The sequence below is a fragment of the Hordeum vulgare genome, chromosome 1H (genome assembly GCF_904849725.1).
Source record: "Hordeum vulgare subsp. vulgare chromosome 1H, MorexV3_pseudomolecules_assembly, whole genome shotgun sequence".
Classification (NCBI taxonomy): Eukaryota; Viridiplantae; Streptophyta; class Magnoliopsida; order Poales; family Poaceae; genus Hordeum; species Hordeum vulgare.
The window spans coordinates 218580809-218599985 of record NC_058518.1 but is presented as its reverse complement, the minus strand read 5'-3'; the positions used below and the strand labels follow the sequence as shown (position 1 = coordinate 218599985).

The following is a 19177-nucleotide window of genomic DNA, read 5'->3' as shown; positions in this document are numbered from 1 at the left end:
GATGGGGGGAGTAGCACAGGGAGGAGTTCCTAAGGGGTTGGTATAGTGCAAGTGCAATCAAACAAGTGCTGAAAAGGAGAAACACAGACATCAAGATGAGGTAGGTGATATAATCGCATACTTGTTGCCTAGGTCAAAAGTGCGACTTATATCAAAGCACAACGGAAAAAAAACAAGTAACAAACAACATGGTTACATTCGAACCTTCACATGGTCTCGACTTTGCATAAGGGATACACGACTCATCCTACCCTAGGGGTTCTCATACTCAATAGTCGTGCTTGCTTCGTGTCTTTGAGAGAAAGACTTTCAGTCTTTTGGGTCTTCCTCAGGTGTCGCTACGTGTCTTGTAGTTGTTCGTTGAAATGATTCGGGTTGATCCTAAAGAATCTTTGACGACTTCTCTCTCGTAATCTGACGGCGAAGGTGGTTCCTCATGGCTGTCATTGAGAGGGTCTTCTGTTGTCTTCGTAATCCTGTCAATGTCTTGTTGCTTCCAAGGCGTTGAGAGTTCCGAGTGGACAATCCTTTATGCAATGACATCGACAAGGCATGATAGAGTTCCAACCTGTCGGTTATGTTAATAACAATATCGACACCAAGAACGGGGGATGAAGAGAACAGTTTTCCCACTCACTATGGTGAAGCGGACCAAATGGCGAGGTTCTCATCCACCGGTTGTTGTCGACACACAACGATAAGGACATGATCTCTCTATTAGCGATGCATATCATGATCATGCATATCTTATGTCCTAGTCATCGTAGGCCAAGGTTGCATCACTCTGGGACAGCGTCGAGGGTGCCACCATCTTCTGAGCCTTGATGTCCTCATTCATCGAGAAGGTAGATTATGTTGGTGTCGTCTTGTCGTAGCATTGCTAACCTTGTCTTGCAAATATGTGCATGATCATTTGGCAAGGTCGCTTCCTTTCGAGTTACCCATCAAGATTTCAAAGAATCTAGTGGTTAGGGGCATAAGGGTGCTAGTGACTGTTTGCAAGTTTTAAAAAAGCAGACCAGGAGAGTCAAGAGAATAAGGGTGGAAGTGCTAAGGCAAAAACCTTCACTTCCTTTGAAAAATTGGAAGAAGTGCGAAATATAGGATTTCTTTAAAACTACTACCTATTTTGTACCAAAATAGAAAAGCATATGTAGAAATTGAAAATAACCAAAACCAGCACCCCGTCTGCCTCTGGTGGGCCGAAGGGGGGCCTGTCGGCCGGCGGGAGGCCGAAGAGGGTCGATCGGCCCACTGGTGGCCGAAGAGGACCCGTCCGCCTCCAGGAGACCGAAGAGCCCCTGGATAAGGCCGACCGCGCGGGACCTTCTTCCTCCTCTGACTCATCCTCTCTCTCTCGTTTTCAAAACCGATTCCGCCCCCCCTCCGATCTCCTCCATCCTCCACCCATTTTCCTATTCAATCCTCTGAATCAATGGATCATACCCATCTCCACCGGCCTAAGGTCTCATTTTCTGCCATGGGGTAGTTTTTGTTCATTTGGAGGAGCCATGGTGGGGTGGTGAAGGTATGTGTCACTATAATGACCTACTATGTTTGACATCCTTTTGATAGCCGCTAATTGTATGCTACATTCTATTTATTTTGTAGGTTAAGTTGGGCTAGACTTTTACCCTTGGCACGACTGGTTGAGGGTACATTGGATGAGTGGGTTCCTCATCCATAATTGGATGAGGCAGGTGAACCAATGGAGTTACACAAGAGGCAAGTTACACGTTTCTCTTACGACAAGTCACTCCTTACCTGCTTAGTAGATAGATGGAGACCAGAGACACATACATTTCACTTTTCCTAGGGAGAGATGGCACCAACTTTACACGATATGTCTTACTTGTTGGGATTACCTCTGGCCCGTGCTGCCATATGTCCTTTAGAGGCAGAAACTGGTTGGCTAGCATCGATGCAGGCCGTTTTCTGGCTGCGGTGCCAACTACTACGGTGCTGGACAACGATCATCACATGCCTCTTTTTAGGTGGTTGATCCAGTTTCAGATTGTCTCCTTAGGATATCCCAACGTTGAGTTGTCAAAGGCACAGATTGACCGATCCCTAGAGGCATATATTTTGTGGTTGTTCAGCAAGACGATGTTCACGGAGAACCATGTGACCACTGTCGTTTCATGACTCATCGGTATTGCACGAGAGATATCTGACACACGTTACCCGGAGAACATTGTGCAGAGGAGTTTTGGTTCTACTGTGTTAGCGCCTAAGTATAGAGGCATGTGCAAAGCTTGCCAATTGAAGTCTAGAAAATCTGGTCTTGTTGGATGTCCACTATTGTTGCAGCTCTGGTCATATGAGAGATTCCCTATTGGTCGACCCTATGTCAGCGTTGAAAAATCTTTTGGTTATGAGGACATGGTTGGGACTTACGTGCCTTCTATCGGCGATTGTCTACTATGGGATCTGTTTGGGCACGGAGAGAGGTATTTTCATAACTAGCAACAATATGAATTAGTAATGTCTATTTCTCGCTATTCAATAGTATTTACTAATGTTTGCTGTCATGCACACACACAGTTTGCGCATAGCCAGGCGAGGGGCTGCTACCCCTCCATCATGGTGCAATTTGAGGGGAGTTTTATAGGTGCCTGAGAGCGACACAGGAAAGAAAATGGCGGGAGAGAAAGGCGGGAAAAAAGTGGCGATAGAGAATGGAGGTAAAGAATGGCAGGAAAGAAAGTGGCGGCAGAGTATGGCGGGATAGTAGGGCAGGAAAAGAAAATGGGGGGATAGTAGGGCGAGATAGTACGATCACTATGGCAGATGGCTGAAAACCACAGCTAGCTAATGTTCACGCTCGTTGAAGGTTCTGAGCACCAAATTGTTGACTCCAACAGATGATGCCAAAAGAAAATTACCAAAACCTTCCTTCTTCAACACCATTCTACCACCCAAGCCAATAAAGTAGGAACAAGGAATGCTCACCGATATATCATCATATTCAGAATCGAAAGTAATTTCAACAGTTAAAGAACCAGTCCTAGGAATTGACACAAATTCCTTTAAACTCCTCACAACCATGCTAGGAATAACCTGACAAAAACATCAAGTTATATGATATTTAGCTTACAAATTTAAAACAGTATGCTAGAATAAAGAACAAATAAATAAAAAAATACCCGAAACCAAAGCTCACCATATGTTGAGAAATAACATTCATGGAATCCGTCCTATGAACAAAAGTAGTACACCATATGTAGTTGTCATCAAAGAGTTGTCACGACATGACATACATTTGATGATAATTCAGAGTGACACCATGACTATAAAAACAACTGTCAACAAGTTCCCTCTGAGTTTCACTTAGATACTCAAGAGCTACAAAAAAATAATTTCACAAACTGAGCAGAACAACAAAACATATAAGCTGAAAGAAAACTGAAAATCAGTCCAACAATTAACTTACCAACACAGGGTAAAGGGAACAACATAACACCATCCCGATGAAAATCGACACCAATCATAGTTCCATAGTGCTCAAGCCTAACAGTCATCATGTCACAATGACGGAGACCATAATCATTCACAAGTTCCTCCCACGAAGAACCATGGAATTTACTGCTCATCCGACCATGTCTAAACAGAACGTGGTATAAGTTACCCTCACTGTTGTGAAAAGCAAGATCAATATATGTGTCACCCCTCCGAATAGCTAAAGCTCTGCACTCCTCAATGTACCGAGCAAGATGTGATCTAACACTGCATGGAACATACTACAACAAGAATATAAGCAAACATCATAATCATATAAACAAAGGCATTCGAATACATTCCAACCAAAACAACATCCACCATATGTCATAGTCAGATAAACAAGATATAGAATCTTAAAACACGCCTTGAACATCGACGATCCAGCACAACAATGAATACAGACGCACTGGAATCAAAGGAAAAAAACAAGGGCCACCTGGAGCTCGACAAAATGAGCAAGCCATTTACCTGCAAACTAATGGTGACCAATAAGAACTGAATAGACAACCGAGTTGAAAGTTGACATTTGATTGAGTTGGAAGAAAAAAAATATCGTAGGCCTATGGAAAGAGCCCTGATCTATTGTTTACGCGGGTTGGATATGAAAATGGGTGGACGAGCGAAGAGATCGGCGCGAGGGTGGAAGCACAAGAGAGAAACAAGAGTGGGAGGTGGAGCTGGGGAGCCTGGAGGATGGGGAGGGCGAAAAGAGTGGTCGAAGGAGAAAGGAAGGAGGGGGTGTGGGGACCCCGACTTACGAGTCGAGATCGCTGAATGAACGTGCTTAGTGATACTAGAGATCAATGCTCACCGAACACACAGATGCTGAAATACAAGAGTCTTACATCCAAAGTACCAAAATAATACAATACATGACCAATAAGTCTAGTTAACATGGTAGGGCCTATAAGGCCAAATCACACTGATACAGCTAGTAGAGGAAATCTTGAGGCTTAAGCGGGTGCCCATGCCATCAGCCTACACCAACAGGCATTCTGACTGGGAAGCGTCCAAGTTTGCAGGGTCGTCTCCGATGACGTACTCTTCTCCAAACTTTGGTCCTTCCATGTCTGCTCAATAATATAACTAGTGGCAAGCCAATGAGTACTTTGAATGTACTCCTAAATAGCCCATGATATTACTAATGCATTTGGTAGGATAACAAGTAATATGCAGTACTGGTGGATAGCAGCTTAACTGTAAATAAACATGATCATGGATGTGCAACATAAGCTAGATGGTATTTAGAAGAACAGGTTACAGATATCTACATAAATGTTATGAGCTGAACACTCCGGGTTCACCCGATATGCCAAGTGACCAAACTTAGTCATATCAAATCTTTCTCAGATAACACCATTAAACACACACACACACACACTCACACTTGGTTTATGCAGAAACAACTGGACGTAGTTTAAGCAAGATTACCCAACTTTCCTTGACTATGGACATGGCTATTCGAATAGTTTTACACTCTGTAGAGGTTGTACGTTGTACCCACGAGATTGGTGAAACTTCTGTGTCATCCACGACTTACGGTATATAATATACCCGAGGTAAGTACCCGATCAATGCCTTTCCTCTTACGATGCTAGACAAAGAGGTCCACTCGATTGGTACCCATCTCACATGATGTACGTATTACGAACACCGACTCTGGACAATATCATCCATGTGGGGACCAACGATGTGCCCGGAACACGTAAAAACGACATAGTCGCCCTACCTGGCATGACCCCGCCATGAGAGTGACCACACATCACTCCCGCCACTAGTAATGTGGCTCTTTGCTAGCACCGACCAGAGTAATCAACAAAGCCCCATCCCATAAAGGGGTAACGTGGTCGCACATGTAAGGTTGGGATGCTCGACACATCATAAATCTATTCCCATTTCCGAAACCACTCACACCAAAATACCCGGTGCACCACTTCACCAAAAGTGGCCACCTAACTCATCATCACCCTCGGGCATTAGTGGCACCCGATGGGGTTTTCATAAACCTTTGATTTATACCATCATCATGCTCATGCTTCTACTATGCTTAGCTCTACTTGTCAACATGATGTTAGCGTGACCCTCATAGGCGGTAGGATCATGCTCAAAATGCAAGTGCTCCGGAGGAGCCATCGGTAACATCACTTCAATGATTTACCAAATATTTATAATCATATGCAACAGGAGTATTTGCTTTACTAGCATGAAATATAACAATAGCCCGGGCATGGTCAAAGGGCTACTTGCCTTGATCAGCTAAGGGGTCTGCGGGGTCTTCAAGTCCAACTCCTTCGTCAATCGTGGTTTCTATCGTCGTAATAAATAAAAAACCAATAAGTAGCTCACTCAAAAACAGATCACAAACTCACTTTAAAACTGTTGCGTAATTCTGATAAATCCATATTGTTATTCTAAAAATATTTGTCTTTGTTTTTAGTGAAAGGTTATTTTTAAGATCACTTAAATAGAAGCAAAACTAATCCAAATAGCCTTTTTTATTTATTATAAAACAGAAAGGTTGTCTCAAAAATGTGTACAAAGGCTCTATTAAATACTACTCATTTTTAGAAGAATTATTTTTATAAAACTCTTTTAAAACCAGATTAAACACAAAAAGAAATGACGCCGGGGCTCAAGCCTGGCTCGGCCTGAGGTTTGGGCCGGCCGAGCTAGCCAGCCAGCCAGCTAACCCAGGCGCGCGCGCGACCAGGTTCAAACCTGACGCGCGGGCCCGTGTGTTCAGTGACATAGAGGAGAGAGGGGGCGAGAGAAGAGCCACCGACAGGTGAGCCCCGCCTATCGGGGTCGTCTTCCACCTCGGGATAGAGAGGAGGGGAGGCACGCCGGCGATGCCACCGACGTCCTCAAGCCCAACCGAAGGCAGAAATGGAACCAGCTCACCGTCGCCTACCTGATGGTGGCCGAGGGGTCGACGGGGAGGCCCTGGTTCATCGGCGATGAGGTGGCTACGGCGGAGCTGTTTCGGGAGGCTGATGAACTAGGTGCTATGGGCGAGGATTAGCTCGGGGAGGTGATGAGGAAGCTCCCTGAGGTTGCTACGATCACGGAGGAGGTCAAAGGAGTGTTGGAGCTGGCCCGTAGCCCGAGATCGACAGAGCTCCAAAGCGGTCGGGCCTCGGTCGATATCGAGCACAGGAGCTCGCTGTGCTCAAATGGAGAGTCTAGGGGTGGAATTTAGGCACTTGAGAGGTGGGATGGAGGTGCTGGAGCGAGGGGGAAGGCCTATTTATACGCTCCCGATGGTGTACCGAGACGGTGGCACACGTGGTTTCACCGCTGCTCGCATGAGTGGGAGTGAGTGCACGGGGTCGAAACCACGGTATGCGGACGTGTTTTAGGACATGTGTGACCTACTGAGAGGGAGAGCGAGCAGGGAGGAGCATGAACGCGTGGCCATGGTCTTCTGGTTGGATCTCGCGCGCGTGGGCATGCATCGCTCCGGTCGAAAGAGCGAGGGAGGAGGGGCTCTGGAGCTGCCCAGATACAAAGAGATAGCCGGGAACTAGAATGGGCATGAGGGGGAGGCTCGAACTGGCCGGGGCTGGCCGCCTTTGCTTTGTGTGCGCCCAGAAGCGTGCCCAAAGCATAGTTTTGGCATGCCACGACATGCTGGCATGCTCTGGGGCACTTTGGCCGTGTCTGGGGTATCCTGTTGCTTGGACTGAAGATGCCTAGCCGTTTGGGAGTCGTGGGACTCACTACTGGCCATGGGGAGAGCGTAAAGAAGATATGCCAGCATTGGATCAGAACTTAGAATGAGGATTTTGGGGCCTTCTGCTTGGATTAGAAGAGGGGCCACTCTCCTACAATTGGGTAGTGGTTCTGGCTGCTTGGTCAAAGAATTTGGAGGGAAGACCTTAAGTGTGGAGTGGGGTAGGGCTGATTTGCTAATATGGCAGAAGGTTTTCGACAGGTGTTTGGGACAGCAACAACTCACCACTGGTGGTGAGAGTTAAAAAGATTAACTTTGATGCAGAAATAAGATACTCCACCAAATTTGAGCCTCATTGGACAAGTTAGGCAATGCAAACTTGAAATCACCCCCCAAATGGCAGATTTGTCCTTTCCAAATGGAATGTGGGTAGATTACCTCGTGCAAATCCCATTTTGGCAGAGACTCCTCATTTGGGGTGTTGAACACTCCTACAAAGTTTCAACCCATTTGGATAAACTTTGCGATGTAGAGATGTTTCAACTTGGTTCTCAACAAAGAGGGTTTTAGGATAATTTACTGAACCAAATCACCTTGGAATGAGGTGAAACTTGATGTGGCCACTAAATATAGCTTGGGAAGGTTGCTGGAATTTTTTAGGATTTTATTGGAAATATTTCCTTTGCAAATATTCCAAAAGATCAAAACAAATAGAATAGGTTTTCAAGGATTTGCTCAAATATTTTGAATATAAATAGGGGTTGAAAATCTTATGTATGAAAAATATATGTCCTCTGAGTATCTCCAAATTTTCTCCGATTTTTCTAATGCAGAAAAGTAGTTTTCCATATAGGAATATCATTTGTGGCCTCAGAAATGGACATGCAAATAAAATAGGAAAATAATTTATAAAATAATTATTTTATGGTTTTGGAGGGTTAAAATAGTTTTAGAACGAGATCACCATCTTTGGGTAAGAGCACTCCCTTGCTGTCAAGGACTTCTAGTGCAATCCCAAAGCAGGGTTTTGAAATAGCCATAATAAGAAAAAATAATTTTGGGAATATTTATGTTAAGGAAAATATGGGTTTTGATACCACTCAATCAAGCATACAAGCATACAATGACAACCATGTCACTCACAATATTGACTTTTGAAAAGTTTTAATAACTCAGATTTTGAAATTACATTGAAAGTGAGGTGAAAAGAGGGTGTGACAGACCTATCCCCCTTATAAGAATCTCGTCCTCGAGATTCCTAAGCTATGTGCTAAAAAGGTACGATAATTCGGATCGGAGATAGTCTTCACGCTCCCATGTTGCTTCTGCTTCGGTGTGGTTGCTCCACTGAACCTTGAAGTACTTGATGGTGCGGCTTATGGTGCAACGCTCTGCTTCGTCCCAGATGCGAATCGGCCTCTCACGATAAGTGAGGTCCGGCTGGAGGTCAATGGCCTGATGGTCAATGTCCTTATAAAGATCTGGACAGTTTGGCGCTTGCATACAGTTCCGAAGTTGTGACACGTTGAAGACGTTGTGCACACCCGAAAGTTCCGGAGGTAGCTCCAATCGGTAAGCAACTTCTGCACGCCTTGTCGTGATCTTAAAAGGTCCAATGAACCTTGGAGCAAGTTTCTCCTTGACGTGGAAACGCTTGGTTCCCTTGACAGGTGTGACATAGAGGTACACGTGGTCTTCGAGGTTAAACTTCAATTCTCTGCGGTGAAAGTCCGCATAGCTCTTTTGTTGCGACTTGGCCACTTTTATGTTTTCCCGGACAAGTTGCACCTTGTCTTTTGCCTGTTTCAGAACTTCCGGCCCGAAAATCAATCCTTCGCCGGGGTGCGGAACTTTCGTCCATATAGCACTTCGAATGGGGCCATCTGGAGACTGGACAGGTAGCTGTTGTTGTATGAGAACTTAGCGAACGGCAGACAGTCTTCCCATTTGGTTCCGTGTGCCAAGACACATGCGCGGAGCATATGTTCATGTATCTGGTTCACTCTCTCCATATGTTCGCCAGTCTGCGGGTGGAAGGCGGTGTTGAAAGAGGGCTTGGTTTTGAGAGCTTCTTGGAACTTGTTCCAGAATCTTGAGGTGAACTGCGTGCCTCGGTCAGATATGATCTCCTTGGGAACTCCATGAAGGCTCACAATACACTCAATGTAGAGGCTAACCAGCTTGTCGCCTCCATAGGTGGTACTGACCGGATGAATTGATACACCTTGGTGAGATGGTCGACGATGACCCATATAGAGTCATGGCCTTTGCTGGACCTGGGTAAGCCGGTGACGAAGTCCATGCCGACTCGGTCCCACTTCCATTCGGGCACCTGGAGAGGTTGTAGCAATCCAGTGGGTCGTTGGTGTTCATCCTTCACCCTTTGGCATACGTCGCACTTGCCGATGTAAGATGTTATTTCCCTTTTCATGTCGTGCCACCAGAATCTTTCCCAGAGGTCTTGATACATCTTGTTGCCACCGGGGTGAATAGAGTAGCGTGTGCCATGGGCTTCCTGTAGGATCAAGTCCTGGAGTTCTGCCTTGTTGGGTTCAGATAAACGCTTCCCAAACCATACTACTCCTTGATCATCCACCAAGAATTCTAGGGCCTTGCCTTCCTGGATCTTCTTCTTGATGCCCTCGATGCTCTTGTGCCCTTTCTGGGCCTCCTTGATGTCGCCCACTAGCATAGGTTTGACTTCAACGTTAGCTAGGAATCCTGGTTCAACTAGCTCCAACCCTGTAACGACTAAGATGCGGTCTTTTCCGATCTGGGGATCGAGGCCCCGAATTGGAAAGGAGCGCATCTAAGCGTTTTGCAAACATGGTAACATAGCACATACATAATATTAACAGAATGACAATAAGGGATTCAATTGCCATGTCATAAATATATCAGAGTACATCACGCATACAATCAAGGTAGTTCCGCTACGGACTACAAAACATGGGAAATGACTATGCTACCCTGCCTGCTGGCCCACGATCACGACCACGACCACGCCTCAATCTTCTGGATAGTTCACGTACAGGCGGTCGTTCTCCTCATCGTACTGCCATGCCAGCTGCGTGCCGTCGGGATCACCTGTCTCGGGGGTACCTGAACTTGTTGGTGTTGTGAAGGAATCTGTGAGCCACGGGGACTCGGCAATCTGTGACCTCGGTGACAGAACTAGTCAAGTTATTAGGTTGGTAAGGTGGAGTATTTAGGTTGCAGCATCCTAAGCTTGATATGGTGGCTAACTTACGTAGAAACTTGTATGAAGGTGGTCTATTCTAGCGGTCGAAAATAGATGATCACTAAGTGATCATGAACACCTACCTACGTCAATCATAACCCCACCGCGTTCCCAATCGAAGAGAGATCTTCGAAGGGGAAAGTCACGGTTACGCACATAGTTGGAAATTTTATTAGCTTATGTTTAAGTTATCTATTATCGGATGTTAACAAAATATTCCAAGTTGCCACATAACCGCGGGCACGGCTTTCCGAAAGATTAAACCCTACACGGGTGCTCCAACTAGTCCATCACAAACGTACACGGGCTTCAAAGTAATTCTCTATCACGAATCTCGTGATCTCGTCGGATTCCTTAGAGGAAAACCTCAACTTTGGGGAGAACCAAAGCTTCACCGGAATTCCTATACGCAAGATATATCGCTAAGGTAAGACAAGACTAGCAGGACCTCCCGATGTGGTGACGACACTGATAAGAGCCGCGTATCTCAGTCTCAGAACACGCCGGATAAGCGAAGCGTACAATGGCTAGAGAAATCTCCCGATTTTCCCCGGGATGGCCCCGCACGGTGCTCTAGTTTGGACCAACACTCATGAGGAGCACTGGCCCGGGTTGTTGATTAAATTCCTCGGGTAGGCCATTCCCTATGCAGATTTTTATTAAGTGATTAGCAAATTAACACCAATGTTGGGTCCTGCCGGACAAGCCTTAACACTACACGATTTATCGAGGGGGTCCCCATAACAACCCCGAACGTGTTAGGAGCGGTCAATGTGGAATCAAACACCGGTAGCCGATAACTATGGCGGCAATAACGGAACAAAGCACCCGGCAAAAGGCTAGGCCTTCCGTTATTTACCAAGTATATAGGTGCATTAATTAAATAACAGAATTAAGATAATGATATCAAGCTCATGTTATCACATGAGGCAAAGCACCTGCATCTATCAACGCTAACATTAGTAGATGAGCAAAGCCTACTTAGACATTCAAGTTTTGCTAGGAAGGGATAAGTGTTTGGTTTCATGGCATATCAAGAGGCAATTATTTCAGTGGTAGGCAGAGAGCATATTACGGAACAAACGTAATCTAGCATAACAAGTCTAGAGATGGAATCAAGGTCATGTCATCTTGCCTGTGATATCCTCAGCTTGGAATGGTTCTTGTTCGTCCTGCACGTACTCTCCCGAATCCACGTACTCGTTCTCCGATCCCGGTGCTACCCAACATACATCCAATGAACAACAGCACCTCAAGATGCAACAAGCACATGATTCATGAGATGAATATGAGCATGCTTCACTATTTCTATCACTAGCACAAGCATGAGAAGTAAATACATGTTCCTGGACATAAATGCATCCTAATCTATCTTGACATGCATGATAATGACATTATCAGATGCGTATCGTGAAAATGATGCAAAACCATATAAAGAACATTGCAATTGGAGCTACGGATCAACGGGAATCAACAAAACAAGATATGAAGCCCTACGTGTCAAATTCATCATATCACACTCCAATGGCTCAACTCTGGTATTGCCAGGTAGCCAAGACATAAAACAAACCAACATGGATGGGGTGGAGCAAATAAGAACACCACATCATTGACTAAGCACTCACAATTATCAAAGTACCAAATCTACACAATCTGCCATAAACTGCATCATAGCACTTTGTGAGCTACATGCAAAGCACCTACAGCCACCCAAATATGTCAAATAAGATATGTGGCTGTAGCTATCCAAGATTACTACAAGAACAAGCAAGAATATCACACAAAGGAGTTAAACACAGGAAGTTACACAGCTGCAAACTTTCCCAAAAATATCAGATTTCAGGGACTTAGTGAAAATTCCAGATTCTCACTATTTGTTTATGCTCTGAAGCATTTTGACAGCAGCCAAAACAATATCTACAGGACTCCAAATGGAATGCAAATTTACAGGGCGCTAGACAAACATATAGTATTCAACTTTACAGTTGAAAGCTAAGTCTAGATCACAACACATTGACCTGCACAACCTCATCAACAGGAGAAGAAAATATAAACAGATTCTCAGACTTTGTGAAAATCTCACATTTTCATTAATCTGGAATTTCAGCCACATGCCTACTTTGATTGGGCACAACTTGCACATATGGATTCCTAAACATGAAATGAAACCAACATGTGGTAGAGGGGGTCACCCTCTACTACCACAACCAAGAAACAAACACTTGGGCTCTCCACATCACATGGAAACAAGCTCTCAACATGGTACAAATAAGAAATATGTCATCTCCAGAAAATGTTCCAATGGCAAAATGATTTCACCAATGGGTTCCTGGGATGATTCTACCCCAAAAGCATATATAATACCTATGCACCTGCTTGGAGCAAGTGAGCACAAACTAGAGAAGAAAAACTACATAACATCATATGTAGTGAATAGTGCATCATCACATGTGCTATTCACTAGAAGACAACCTACATAAGCACATGCTCAAGTCCACAAAAAAATGGGGTACATGAGGGGTAGACCTCATGCCTATGTGTATTGGCACATCACCACACCATCACATGGGACAAGCATAACATAGATACAACACCTACACTAAGAAAGAGAGTATGCACACCCTCACATATGGGCATGTGATGGTGCACACTCACCCATGCACCACAAAGTACCACTAGAATGAGTGCCCTCACACACACACCATCTACACATGCTCTCTTGTCCACTAGAACACATATACATGATAAAACTACCATGCACTACTAGTGCAATCACACACATACCAAGGTAAACTACCTAAGCACAGATTTACACAACGTATGTGGAGAGGGGGAATCCCCTCCACACCCCTACACACTCACACACTCACTCAACACTATGCTTGAAAGCACATGAATCTACAAGCACATGCACCTACATAATATGTAACTTGGAGCAAAAGAAATAGCACAACAAGCTCTACTTGTATGTATGTCATCACACACATACACACAACCTACACTATGCCTATAACATCACCACTACCAATCTAGGCAGGAAAGGGCCAACAACAAGGAAGGAAACAAATATTACTATGCTACAATACTCTGGGCAGTTTAGCTATCAACTCAACAAAGGGAAAATAAAAGGAAACAAAGAAAAAATAAAAAGGAGAGGTACTGGGTTTGAACCCTGTACCCCCTGGTATACCACAGCACACTCTACCACTCTGCTAGAGCCAAGGTACTCGACAGAGGAGGGGCTTCACACAGGAAAACATGCCCTGCTTTCCTACTATACCACCAGAATAAAATGCAAAAAAAAGGTGGGAGTGCTTCCCCTGGGATCGAACCCACAACCTCTCGAGAACAAACGCTTGTTGCACACCACTGCACTACGAAACAGGAGTCTGGCAGAGGGGAGGTCTAAAACAAGGTGGACTAGCACTGCTCCTATCCCTGCTCTACACCTGCGCGCCGGCGACAGAGAGGCCGACGTGGTGCACTGCTACTGCTGCAGATCCGACGACGGGGAGGCCACCACACTACCGCACGACTTCTACGCGGGGAAGGGAGTCCCTGATTTGCACTGATCTGCCCGAGCACGACGCAACAGACACACCACTCTACTATGCTACAACTCTCCCTGACAGAGAACTCCGGCGAGCACTTGCCGATCTAGTCGAAGAGAAGGAGGGAGGAAGGAAGGGTCCTCACATAGGGAAGGAAGAGGGAAGCCGTAGTGGCTTGGAGGAGAAGCCGAAGAGGAAGAAGGTGATCCGCTACTGGAGGTCGACATAGATCCGGGGAAGAAAAAGCAGTTCACCGGAGCAGACGCGTTGACGAGCTCCTGGCCGTCGTTGTAGATGTTCCCCGGCCTCACCGAGGTCCGGAATGGGGCGTGGGGTGATCTCCAGGGGCAACGGTCGTCGACGGGAGTGGGGCAGATGCCGGCGAGGCGCTGCTCTCCTCTCTCTGCTACTCTAGCTACCGAAGCTTACCTGCGGGGAAGGAAGAGAGATGGGGATGGAGAGAGGTGGCGGCGGCCGATGGGAGAGAGGGGAAAACCTAGAGGAGGGGAGAGGCACGGACACCAAAATATAAGGGGGGAACCTTGACGGTTGTGCCCTTACGACGACAGCTTCTTCTCTCTCTGATGGGGACGGAAAGGAGGCAGAGGGGAGAGACGGCGTCAGAGGAGGAAGGAGGGACGCGCGCGTGGGCTCATATGCATGAGAGGGAAAGAAGTGGGCCGCCATGTGGGAGGGAGCCCACAGGGTGGCGGCAGATAGATGAAAAGCACTCCCAGGCATTTTCCAATTACAGAAAAGACAGGAAAGAAAAGAAAAGCACAAATAAATCTACAAGTGCTAAAAATAACACTAGCACATCCCCCGACATGAAAAATCAAGACCTATTTAATAAAAATAGAAACAAGAGTTTAGGAGCAAGTAAATATTTTACAAAACAGAATTAACTTGGTCTGTTTTGTAATTATATGCACCTTTAAAACATGTTTGAAAAATAGAAAACACACCTCTCCAATCCAACACAAAACCTGCTAAACCATGGGCATCTTTTAAACAGGAAAGGAAGGAGTGAATCTTGATATAGAGAAGAAATAGAGAGGGAGGGAGGATGGTTTGAAAATTATGCAAATTACTATCACATGCATCACTCCACACAAGCTACACATCACATGCACATCCTCACAAGGCATCACATCAACTCATAAGAACACAAGGCAACATCACAAAGACATGGGCATGATATGATATGTTATGCATGCATGCAAGGAAGAAATACAAGTGGCATGACATGAAATCACACATGCATAGATAGCTCTCATGACATTGAGAAAGGTGGACCCACATAAGAAGGTTCCAAAAGGGGAAGGTTACACATCTGGGGCATTAGAAACCCGAAGCTTTCCATCTCTTCATACAAGGCGGGTAGCCTTCCCTCGATCATAACATTCAAGGTGCCGGCCTTCCGGCTTAAGGCATCGGCCACCACATTGGCCTTACCGGGGTGGTATTGAATGTTGAGGTCGTAATCATTGATTAACTCCAACCATCTTTGCTGCCTCATATTCAACTCCCTTTGAGTAAAGATATACTTTAGACTTTTGTGGTCAGTGTATATTTCACATCGCTTCTCGAGAAGGTAATGTCCCCATGTCTTCACGGCATGCACAACTGCTGTCAACTCGAGATCATGGGTGGCCTAGTTTTCCACATGGGGCGCATTTGCCGTGACATATATGCCACGACCCTGCCGTCTTGCATTAGGACTCCACCTAGCCCAGTTATTGAGGCATCACAATATATCACAAACTCCTTGTTGATATCTGGAATAGCCAATACCGGGGCGGTAGTCAATCTCTTCTTCAACTCTTGGAAGCTAGCTTCACACTCCGGCGTCCATTCGAACTTCTTGCCTTTCTTCAAGAGTTGAGTCATGGGTCGAGCGATGCGGGAGAATCCTTCTAAGAACTTGCGGTAGTACCCCGCGAGTCCGAGGAAGCTCCTAACTTCCATCACATCGATCGGCGACTCCCAGTTGGTTACCGTGGTAATCTTCGAGGGATCGATCGCCAATCCGTTTGCCGTTATGGTATGACCCAAGAATCCAACTTTGTGCAGCCAGAATTGGCATTTGCTGAATTTGGCATAAAGTTGGTGCTCTCGAAGCTTCTCCAACACTAACCGCAAGTGTTGCTCATGCTCTTCTTCGGATTTGGAGAAGATTAATATGTCATCGATGAAAACGAGGAGAAACTTGTCCAGGTATTCTATGAAGACCTTGTTTATGAGGTACATGAAGTATGTTGTGGCATTTTTCAACCCAAATGACATGACAGTGCACTCGTATAGATCGTATCGGGTCACGAATGTAGTCTTGGGTATGTCTTTGGGTCGGATCTTCAGTTGGTAATATCCAGATCAAAGATCGATCTTGGAAAATACCTTGGCTCCGTTTAACTGGTCAAACAAGTCTTCAATCTTGGGGAGTGGGTACTTGTTCTTTATCGTGACTTCATTGAGAGAACGGTAATCGATGCAGAGTCTGATAGTCCCATCCTTCTTAGAAACGAACAGAACAGGTGATCCCCAAGGTGATGCACTCGAACGAATAAACCATTTCCTGAGTTGCTCATCCAGCTGCTTCTTCAGTTTTGCTAGCTCTTCGGATCCCATCATGTAAGGCTTCTTATAGATAGGCCTTGACCCGGGCATGAGCTCAATGATGAACTCAAAGTCTCGGTCAGGAGGCATCCCTGGCAGCTCATCAGGAAAGATGTCCAAGTATTCATAGACTATCGACACTCGATCCAGCTCTTCTCCCGATAAGCAGTTTACCTGCGGGACATGAGTGGATGTCGTCTCAGGGACATACTTGACTTTGACCCCTTGCTCGCTTGTCATGGTAATAGTCCGGTTGGCACAATCTAAGATGTTGTGGTGCTTGGCCGACCAATCCATCCCAAGTATCACTTTTAAGCCTTGCGACTTAATGACGATGAGATCTGATGAGAAGCTTATCCCATTAATACTAATCCCGACTTCTCTACATCCTAGGTTGGTCCTTAGCACTTCTCTTGGGGTATCTACTGCCATTTTCCCATTAAGTAGGGTAGGCTACAAACCACATTTTTCCGCCAATTTCTGAGTAACAAAAGAATGTGAAGCACCACAATCAAACAATATTGTTGCTGGGGTGGAGCTGACAAGGAATGTACCCAGAATGTAGTCCAGGTCGTCCTATGCTTCTTCTGTGGAGATGTGATTAATACGTCCCCTATTGTAGTACTGCTGATTGCGGGGAGCTTGGTTCCTCCCTGGCGCTCCTTGACTTTGTCCCTGATTTGGCACACTAGGGCGCGGGGCATTGGGCTTCTTGTTGGGGAACTGCCTGGAATAGTGCCCAGCTTGTCCACATCCAAAACAGGTAACCTGTCCCGGGATGTTGGTCTTGACTCCACTATTATTCGGTGGGTTGATTGCTCGCTTGGTATTGACTTGCTGCTGGGGCTGGTAGTTCTGGCGGAATGTTCATGCCTTGTACTGCTGTTGCTGATAACTGGGTCTTGCTGGAGCTGACTACCATGGGCGTGGTTTCAGGTTACTGGTTCCTCCACTACCCATCAGCTTGCACTTACGAGTGCCGTCCATTGCAAGACGCTTATCCTCCAACATGAGGGCCTTGTTCACCAGATCACAGAAGGTCCGACATTCAAAAACAACCAGTTGATACTGGAGTGACTGCTGTAGTCCTTCCTTAAAGCGTTCCACCTTTGCGGCCTCAGTGTTTACGTCCTCTGGTGCTTATCTCGACAGGAGGTTAAACTTCCGAAGATACTCCTTGACGGTTCCACTGACTTGCCTTAAAGCTCGAAATTCCCGCTTCTTAATGGTCATCATTCCAGGAGGAATGTGAGCAACGTGGAATCCTTCTTTGAATACTGCCCAAGTGATAGCTTGCCCTTCTCGCATGATCTGGATCCCGTCCCACCAAGCTCTGGTCGTGCCTCCGAGACAGTGAGAAGCATAAAGGACTTTCTCGCGATCATCGGTGCACTTGACCAGCGCGAGGAGGTCTTCTATAGTGCGGATCCAGTCATCAGCATCCAATGGTTCAGTTGTCTCCGTGAATATAGGAGGCGTAGTCCGCATAAACTCGGATAGAGTAGAGCAACCATTGCCATTTCCATTTTGCGGCGGATTGTTCACCAAGACTTGAGCCAGTTATTGGATGGCGGCATTATTGGCTTGAAGTTCCTCTCGGAGAGCTTGGAGGAACTGAGCCATAGTCAGCCTCTCTGGAGGAGGCGGTGGCAGAGGAATATCGCCTTACTGCTACTCGTGGTGATCTCCAGCTTGAGCGTTCCCACCGGTTCCCTGCTACTGGCCAGAGGAGGCAGAGCCGAAGTTGCCGAAGGTGCTAGTGCGGGTTGAAATTACCATCCTGTCAGGGGAGTAGACAGGTCAACATGTCGAATTGGCCGGGAATCATAAGGGATGATGCTCTAAATAATGGGGTTTGGTACTGTGCTAGTGTGAGAGTTTTAAACAAAGGTTTTTGGGAAATCTAATGCATTGAATTAAAACAAGTGATGTAGTCCCTTACAAGCTGCCTAAGGCAGAAATGCGGCTTGCATCATACATGTTCACACAACACTCATGTTCACATGAACCGATACACTGACTCATCTACGCTTGGGGAAGACTCCTAATTGCCTAAGTCGTACTTCTAAGCGGCGGACTGCTCGGTCTCGTAGGCAGGTCCTGCAGGGTCTTCGTCTTCATCCTCGTCGGTACCTTCCTCCTTCAGAGGTGTGGGAGACGGAAGTGGTCCATCACGGCGTCTCTTAGTCGGTGAAGCGGTGAGTAGCTCAGTGTAATCTTCCGAGGTCAGGCGGCGACTCTGAATAGGAGTGGCCTGGAGTGGTGGTATTCCTCCTCGCAAGGCAATGGCTGACATGCCCTCCGGGTGCTCCTTCCTTCTTGACCTTGCAGGTCTTCATATTTTCCAAGTGAAGTAGGTCCTTGACTTGGTGCAGCTCTTGGCAATGCGTCATCGACTCCTTGATCAGAAGGTGAGTCAAGGTGTCGGCGGAGAGGCTGAAGTAGGTCTGAAACCTGAGTGGCGTCCCGTCCTCTAAAGATGGGTTGAGTGTCCAACTCTCGCCAATCCCGTCCTTAATAAAAGGCAGGTGACGAGTAGCTGGCTCGTTAGCCATCTCGGGAAGTATGTCGCGGAGATGCACGAGCTCCTCTCGT

At 46.2% G+C, this 19177-nt stretch overlaps 1 pseudogene; it reads right to left on the bottom strand.

Annotated features, from left to right (window-relative positions):
- Nucleotides 1-2811: 2811 nt before the first annotated feature.
- LOC123398130 overlaps nt 2812-19177 on the bottom strand; it is a 38924-nt pseudogene continuing 22558 nt past the window's right edge.